Here is a 9791-nt window from a genome sequence, read left to right as displayed (position 1 = left end):
ATGGACTTGAAAGGGAGCTGAGGGTGACTAACTCCCATGTAAGCAACCAGACATCAGACATTTGATTTGAACCCTGTCTAATGCAACTAGCAGTACATAAGAGGTGTGTAAAAGTACCTGTGAATTTGTTGCATTCATGCCTATTCCGTTTGAAGGCTGGAAACACACAGTTGGACGGAAAATGCTTATTCCAGCAGACTTGGTGTTGCATGCAATGATATAAACCTCTCAAGTTCATACCCACAATTACATTCCTTTATGTTCTAGATCCAGAAGCTCAGCAGCAGTATGGGGAGAAGAGGCAGAGAAAATGGTGAAGTGGACAAGAGAAGGATTATTTCATGTAGTTAAACGTATCCAAGCTGTTGTAGCTATAAGATTTCAGTAATACCTTATACCTAAGCTTGCTTAGTTAAGGTTGCTTAACATTATGGCTACTGTGAATACTTAGCAGTGGAATTCTTAGGCATCTGGTGCTTCTCTTACCATGCAAAGGGGTTTAAAGTTATGAAATTATGAATTTCTCTTTGTGACTGCAATCCTAAAAGTCAAACATCATAATATTGAACCTTGACTATCTACTTCAAGTGCCTCATGTCAAACTGTAAAACTTTTAAAAGAAAACATTTTTCTCACTTCATAAGTAGAAAAGGAAAGAAAAGAAGATATTTTAATGTAGAAATGTAATTTATATTAAACGCTTTGGCACTTCTGGTTGTTTCCTCTGATCTGAAATTTACACCCTTTTCCTCCCTGTATTAAATGAGAGAGAAAGGGAAAAAATCCAAGTCCCTTGATTTTATGAAGCAAAGAAATAATGACAGGAAATGGGGATTTTTATTTGTTCTTTGGTGTGAATTGGCACAGGCATTATGATGAAGTTAAAATGCAGAGGTTAATTGAAAAATGTGATAAACAAAGCCCCTTGAAGGTCTCAGAATAATTTTGCCTGGCAGCACTGACAGCCTACTACCATCATGCATTAAACCTACTCCTGCTGGAGATAAAAAAAAAAAAAGAAAAAAAAAAAGAAAAAAAAAAGAAAAAGAGAAGAAGAAAAGAAAGAAAAAATCCCTAATGTTAATTGTCTTTCTGTTCCTTCCACCTCATTTCAGCCCAATTATAACTGGGAAAAGTCATTCTGTCTAATTTGCATTAATGCACCTCTATGGAAAAATAGCTTAGACAGAGAATTTGATTTTCTCTCGTTTTTTTTTTTTTTTTTTTTTTTTTTTTTTTTTTTTTTTTTCTTTTTTTTTTTTTTTTTTCCTCAGTTTATTATGGACATACTTGAAATAAAAAGAAACCCAATGGAGCAAATTTCCATGGAAAGCTCATGGATAAGGATCTTGATTTTTTCTTCAGTTGTTTAGCTGACAGAGAAATTTTAAATATTTATCGTCACAAATTTTTTTTCAGTAGACACTCTAATCACAGGACTGAAAATGTTGAAATACCTTCTAGAACTCTATGAGCACTGGGTAACTCCCTGTCATAATGAAGAAAGTCAACAGTGTTCTGTAGGTTGTGATAAACTTAGCTCTTTCTCTGTACTTTGTGTTTTTCATAATAGCCTTCAGAAAAGCTGCATAAATCCTCACTTATGCTGCGTTTTGAAAATAAGTCCAATGCATGATCCTATTGTGTGTAGAGTTTAATGGTGTAAAAGAACTCAAAAGAGAGGCCATCACATTCATATGCAGTACCATGTTTCCACTCAGCATTTCAATTCACATTTAATAAACACATTAAGGGGGCTCACTTGTTGTTGGATCCATGTTACATCTAATTTCTTATTGAGATAGCAAAGAAAAACAGTATGGTTTGCTCTAAATTGTCAGTCCGTGTATGAGCTTGGTCTGCCTCTTCTCAGTGCCATTTATATTAATAGGTATGATTATCCATGCAGGCCTTATTTTCAATGTACTGTGTTTATAGTCCCCATTTGTACATCTTGCTGGAGCTAACGTGTTCATAACGATGTGGAACAGCTGGCCACAAACTGTTGTTTCTCATTAAAAAGACATGTTTCCTGAGCTTCTGGGGATTGTTTAAACTAAACAATACATACTATTGACATTTTGCCCTTTTTGTTTTCCTTTAGCTCTTCATTTCAGTGGGATATCTAGGGTGCAGGATTCTAAAGTAACACCTGGAGGGCTTTTGAGAGATAGAACCAAGGGCAAAGCCACTTTGGGTCTTTAAAGATCCCAGAGAACTCTTTGCAAGAAAAGTATGGGAGTTATTATTGTCCTGGACAGATTCCAGCTTGTATATCTGCATTGTATGCTATTTAATCATGTGTTTTGCAGCTAGGTAATCTCCCCTTGAAAAGCCACTGTACTATGCTGTTGAACGTATAATGGCCACTGTATTCTGCTTCAAGAATGGCTTCATCCCAGAGATGAATGGGGTGGCTCCTTCATAGTGTTTTCAACTCGAACAACATTAATAATGAGTATCTTACTAATTATACCAGAAATTTGCTTTCTGTTTGTATTGATCAGCAATCACAGGAGGTCCACCTGAAGAACCATACTTTTGTTTTTGTTGGCTCAGAGTTTTTGGACTGTGAAGTAATAGTTTTAATGCTAAAATTCATCACTTTTTTTTTTTTCTTTCTCACTCTGAAAGCAAGCAGATATAAACTTAAAAGCATATTCTTTGATCTGAAGGGTAAACCTCATGGTAGTAATGGGAAATGCCATTAGAAATAATGGCCAACTGGCAGAGCTTATGTTGCTGCACCAAAAGACTACCTGAAGTCTTTTGCTGATTCAGAAATCTGCAGCCAGCTTCTCATGTGCTGAGAGCTATATGACTGCTGTAAATTTTGATTATGATTGCTTAATATTGGTTTGTTTAATGGGAATGGGAAAAAGCAATCAAATTTATACAGAATTATGCTATTCTCATTTAGGAGCAAGGATATTAATATTAAGATAAACATGATAAGATAAAGGAAGAGAATATCATAAAGTTTTAAACATGTTATGATGAAATGTGTACAATGTGTACTTTCCTTTATTCCACACACAGAAATATTGTCTCAGGCTTCACCCAAGTTCATGTTGATTGGCATGTCTCTGTCAAAGGCAGTAAAGTTGGATGTGGGGAGTCAATAGTCAGTAGCACTGGGATGCTGTACTGGGTCTGGCTGGGATGTTAACTTTCCCTGCAGCAGTCCATACAGTGCTGCGCTCTGCACTTGGAGCTAGAACAGCAGTGGTATCACACCAGTGTTGTGTCTGCTGCTGAGAAGTGCTGGCACAGCATCAGGACTCTCTCTGACCCTCCTAGGGGGTGGGCAAAAAAGTGAGAAAGAAGCATCACCAGGGCAGCTGACCTAAACCAACCAAAGGGATATTCCATACCATATGATGTCACACTCAGCAATAAAAGGTGGAAAAAGGAAGAAGAGGGGAGGGGTGGGCTCTCGTTGCGAAAACGTCTGTCCTCCTCCCGAACACCGGCTACGTGTGTTGAGGCCTTGCTTCAAGGACGTGGTCAAGCATCGCTCATTTGTGTGAAGCAGAGTAATTTCTTTCCTCTGCACTTCCACATAGCCTTTACTTGTTTTGTTTAGTTATTCCCTTTCCCCCTCCCTCTTCCCCCTTCCCTTTTTTTCCCTTTAGTTGACTTGTTTAATTAATAATAATATTTCCTTAATAATACATATATATATATATATTTCTCTTTAATTAAATCATCCTTATCTCAACCCGTGAGTTGTTCTTTCCTTTACTTCTTCCCCTCCTCATCTGAGGAGGGGGACTGAGAGAGTGGTTGTGGTGTTCAACTGCCTAGCACGGTAAAACCACCACAGATGCACCATATAGAAATACATACTTCTGTGACTAAGCTGTAATGAAAGTGTTTTGTAGTAGCATTTTGTGCAGGAAAATGCATACATATTTCCCAAGTACACATTTTAGAGATTGAATAATGAAAAGATATCCTTGAAATACATTTCCAGCTATATTAAACTTGACATTTCGCATAAATTCTAGCTGTGCATGGGATCCAACCATGCAGTGTGCTGAGTGCATTTTGAAATAGGTAAAGATTAACCAGTGTGCATATACCAAAGAGAGAACATTTCCATATCTGTGCATAACTTACGGGGACTCAGTCACAGACTGGGACTCAGTCACAGTGCCTGAGGACTGAAGTCACTGTCTGATGCAAGTGTTATGGCAGCATCTACCCCACAGAAAAATCAAAGAAAGCAAAAAAGGGATAGGAAATCCTACTTGCAGCCTGTGTGGTTCAAAGCTTCAAGAACAACTGTGGATTTAGCAAGAATTCTTCCCGATATTCTCTTTGTAATAGTTACTTGTTTTCAGACTCTCCAGTGGTGTTATGATTTACACCCTTTGCAATATGCAAAAGCACATTCTCGATTATTACCATATAATAATACAATATAAGAATGTATTTAACTAGATGTCTAAAATTGTGATATATATTTATTTCCATGTAAATAAAGATACTAAGTTGTGTATTGTGTTTAAAGAGTAAGATTTAGCAAGTACCAAAATTTTCATAAGTTGTACTCTTATTATATATATACATATTTATCCATCTCATTTTGCTTTCGTTTTTCTTTCAAATTGAATTTGGCCAAGTTCATAGCTATTGAGTTATTTTTCCTATTTTCCTGGAAAACAAACAAACAAACAAATAGTTGAGTGGACATGTCATCATCTGAATAAATCTTTAGAATGTCATCAATAGAATACCCTCTTGAGATATGAAGGAAACTTTATTGTGAGATGTGTTCATCTGATTCATGTCAATATAGAGCAATGCTAGGGCCACATGATAAAATGTGACTTTCTGTCTTGTACATCCTTGTATAACCACGAGACTAAGGAAATAGAGATGGTTAATGTATGTATATAGTTATTGTGTTTGGTGATCAATGTATGTATATGGTTCTTATACTCGGTGGTTAATGTATGTATATAGTGCTTGTGTTCTGCAATGGTCACCTGACAGGAACAGCCAGGACCAGTGTTGTTGCTAGGTGGAAGACTGTGGGGGGGGGGCATGCATGGGGTCTGGGGTCGAGAAGATTGGAGAAGATTCCAGAAGATGAAGAAGGCATGCTCAAAGGAGGACATGCCCACTAATGAATATGCATTAGTAGAGGGGATATAAGCCAGGAACTGTGGCGTGTGCGTCTTGGTGGAGCGGAGACTCCTGGTGCGCCCAGTGCTATTTGCTTGCTTTTATTTCTCTAATAAATTGCTAACTTTAATTGGAATCCTATTTGAGACTCAATCATTTATCACATTTATGAATTTATTCTTTCTGAGAAGCAGTGACTGACTGCAGAGATTTATTTGTCAGAGTGATAGCAGAGCAAGATTAATAAAGCAATGTATATATATGGACCTCACTGTCAGGACCAGTTTTAGTTTCTTCCTTTCAAGGGTTCCAGAATGGTTAAGGAGCTTCATGCAAGCATGCAGATATTTGGTGGGAGGGATCTTTGTCATGACTTCTGGAAGAAATGGGTTGAAGGTCCTGTACGTTAAAAGAACCACCATCACTTCATTTTGGCCTCTCGTTCTGTGTACTTTGCAGTGGGAGGTGGTTGTGATATGCCAACTTCATGTTACTTTTGTGCCATTTCCTTTGCACCACGCGTGGAAGACCATGCTGATTTTTCTGCCATGGGGAGAGAAGAGATGTCAGTGGCATTTTTACTTGATTCAGTCTGCTGCCAGAGAATTTAAAACTAAAAATGGGTCCTGAAGAAAGACCCAGGAAGCAGCCAACCACTCGCATAGCAGCTTATCACTACCCCTTTCTCTCTGCTCTACATTAGAACAGGGGTTTAAAAAGGAACAACAAAGCCTGAGCAGAAGAAGGTGCTCCACACTGGCACAGGTACACCCCAAACAGGCCGTGGCTTGTGGAGCAGGCACTTCCTGAAGGGACTGCAGCTCACACCAGAGCAGCAGGAAACTAGTCAGTCAGAAGGAAGGACCAGTGGAAGAAATGAGTAAGTAAGGAGAGGCTGAAGGAACCCACGACACCCTGACCCTGACTTCTTACTTTTTTTTTTTTTTTTTTTTTTTTGGCCTGTGCCAGTAATTGGTGATTGATTATGACCCATGAGTTTTCTCACTCTTGTGCTTCCTGATTTCTCCCCTGTTCTGCTGGAGAAGGGGAGTCAGTGCAGGTGAGACCAACCCACAACAGTTACAGAATCCAAAACTAGACTGTGAATTTCTATAGTCTGTTATAGGTGAAAGTGTTGGAGATAGTATGGAAAAACTTTAGCTCTTCATTTTCACTTCCTTGATGTAAATAGGAAGGTTTATTTCTGTTATTAAAACATTTCAAGTTCTCTATACGTACATGAATCTTAATACATAGCTAGAACAGCACAGGGAGAAATTATTTTTCAGGTAGACTAATTCAGTTACATTAGTTCAGTTGCCAAGGAGGAATAACATTTAGGTCTAAAACTCTAAAATCTTATATATCGTATACTCCTGAAATAGAATTCAGCTTCCCGAATATGCATATATTATGTATTACAGTTATTTTTGTAATTTTTTTTTTTTTTTTTTTTTTTCTGTTTTGCCTTCTGTTGCAAATGATTTATTTGTTGATTCAGTAAGCGAGAACACTGAACTCTGATGTTTTTTTGTAGACTGAAGAGTTTTGTCGTTTTTATACAGATCTGCAGGGAACCTTAAAAAAACACTTTGTGTGTGTGTGCGCATTGTTTTTAATAATGGTAGAATCAAAGCTCAGGAAGAGGAGACTTTTCTGGAATTGGAAAATGATTTGCAAGTAGCTCTGCATTAAAATGTTTCAGTCATCTTTGTTTCCCTGACTTCTCTCATAATTCGGATTATCTGAATACAGATGGCTCAGACTTGCTCACAAGCATTCTAAATAAATAATTCCACAATAGGATCACATACTGTTTTTCTCTGTCTTTAACTTCTTTACAATTCTGTGTTCTTTTTCTTATATTGTCTTTTTCCTTATGTTCTTCCCATTCAAAGTCCAACTCATGACACTATAGCATTATTGACATAATGGTCATTGAATAGGATGGCAAGCTAAGAAAGCCTGCCCAAGAATCAATTAGTGTTAAGAGTATACACTAATTTTTAATTGATGTATGCCTGTTTTGTTGATGCCCTTTTTGATAATCCTGTGTCTGTCTTTCAGGCTTTTAACTCAGAAAAATACTTTGGCATATCTATATGGTGACTGCAGACGGGCTTAATTTCCCCTGTATGCTGACCTCTCAGGCTAGCCTAGATGAAGCCAACAGGCATGGTAGAAATATGTGGCTAGTTTTTCACAGTACTTGCCCCTGTATCTCAAATGTTTAAATGTTTGTGTATGTGTTTTTTCCCAACTATGAAATAGTCATAATAGTGTTATTTTTGTGTAGGACAAACTAATTGCAAGAAAGAATTGCCTCTCAATGGGAGATGTGAACTTTTTGGTGGTGAGCATTATATTGCAAAACAGAAATAATCAATTACAATAAAATACTGATATTTTAGCAGTCTAGCCCATTTGCCAGACAAGACAAGGACTTTTAAAATACACAATGACAGGAAAATAGGAAAACAGTCAGAAGAGTTCTCCTCTTTATCTGTAACACAGAACTTAGAAACATGCTTACAATGAAATCCAAAGTATGTACAGACAGAAGAAAAAATACCACATACCAGGGGGTTATATTCTTATATTTGAACATGATTTTTAAAATAACTGTATGATCTTATTCATGCACTTAATTTTAAGTGTGTGAGTCTCCTTGTCACTGTTAGATTTTTTCCTGAACTCATTAAGCATGTATACTTGATTATCTTGAATTCTCTGAAGAATTTCCATTAAGTGGGAGAATCTTAAAGTCTAATTCGGGAAACAAAACATTTTCACCTTGTCATAAACATATGGACTTTAAAAAAGTGTATGGAGTACTGCCTATACATGTTCACTTTCGTTTCATGACAAATTAATTTTTCTATTATACCATTAAGTTTTTTATGTTGAATTCTTGCTGGGGCAATGGGAGACATCAAGATACCTGTATTTGAAAGTTGGTCAAAAGAGGTGATGCCCAATCTGAACAGTGGGTAATTACAACAGTTATGCATGGCAACCTCAGTCCAGGAACTGAAACAACCTCTATTACCATCAGGCAGGATGCCAGTCAATTTGGCTATTTTGGCTAAAATGTCAGAACAATTTTTCTATCCAGGTCACTGTCTTCACAAAGCTATTTAATTAAATTGACAGGTTTTCAATACCCATTTTGGAAATTGCGTGAGAAGTTTGGGATTATTTTATGAATTTCCAGTTTAAGCCATATAAATGTATAAACCAAAAACCAACATATACATAATATTAATTTTCAGCTGTTTGAGGAAACAATTTATAATTTGGGAGCTACGTCAAATCTTTAGATTGTTCATTAATTTGGCATTCAAACTCCTGTAATCATCTTTTACCAGTAAATTTCTTGTGTTGATTCTAATTTGCTTGCACAGACATTTGAGATCTCAGTTACTCTTAAAAACAAATACATTAAACAGTTTGGACGTTAAGAGGCATTATTGTCATGAGCCAGTCAAGTCATTAAATCAACATCAAGTTACCAAGTAAGGTATGATATCTGTGATTATATTAAGGTGAGAAGGAAAGTAATGATAATCTGAACAGTTAATGTGTAAACAATTCATATTGTATTCACTGTACTTAGGAAACAAAAAAAATATTAAAGCAATCAGTGATAAAAACACACAGGAAAGCAATAATAATTAAAAAATTGAATGTACTTCAACTGGAATAGAAAATGCTGAAAAAAGAGATCCATGAACAGAAAGGCTCTAGTGCCCTATTCAGTAAAGACAGCATTCTTTTCCTTCAACTGAGTCCTCTAGAATAATTCTAGATATTTAATGTAGTAATTTGTTCACAGATTCTTCTTTACAAAGTTCCTTTCTACACAACAGGGAATTTGACAATTTTAAGTTGAAAGTGTGTAGATTAATGATAAGAGGAGTGGCCCCAGCAGACAGATTTTTTAGTTTAATTTTTCTCTGCTACCAGTCTGCTCTTTTGTGAGTAGATCATGAAAGAATTTAATCCAGAGCATCAAGGCACTGAGTTTTTAAGAAGCAATAAGCTACTATTGATTTGAATAGACATTGGGTTCAAATCATTGGGCCTGGGTATATCTAGTAAAACATACTTTATTGGAAGTGGCGGGCTCTTAGAATATTGCTGGAAATACTAACCATATGCTTGATGGAAATGGACTGGATTACAGTGTAATTATACAGTGGTATAGTTATATACAGTTCAGAAGATAGAATTGCTTGGGAAATTTCTGACAGTGTTTCCTATCATTCAAACTGACAATTTATTGAAAGTGTTTTTTATTAGAATCATAGAATCATAGAATATCCCAAGTTGGAAGGGACCCACAAGGATCATCGAGTCCAACTCCTGGCACCACACAGGTCTACCCAAAAATTCAGACTATGTGACTAAGTGCACAGTCCAAATGCTTATAGCATTTTATTAAATATTTTATTTTATTTTATTTATTAGTTTATTTTGCTTTATTTTTTTTCCTTATTAACACAGTTAGTTTCAAAGCAATGTTCATGTAGGAGGTGTTTGTTAATCCTCTTGGAATTCTTTCTTTCTCTTTCCTTCCTTCCTTCCTTCCTTCCTTCCTTCCTTCCTTCCTTCCTTCCTTCCTTCCTTCCTTCCTTCCTTCCTTCCTTCCTTCCTTC

Source organism: Oxyura jamaicensis, chromosome 2 (genome assembly GCF_011077185.1).
Source record: "Oxyura jamaicensis isolate SHBP4307 breed ruddy duck chromosome 2, BPBGC_Ojam_1.0, whole genome shotgun sequence".
NCBI lineage: Eukaryota > Metazoa > Chordata > Aves > Anseriformes > Anatidae > Oxyura > Oxyura jamaicensis.
The sequence above is the reverse complement of the archived record's forward strand: the minus strand, read 5'-3'. Positions refer to the sequence as shown.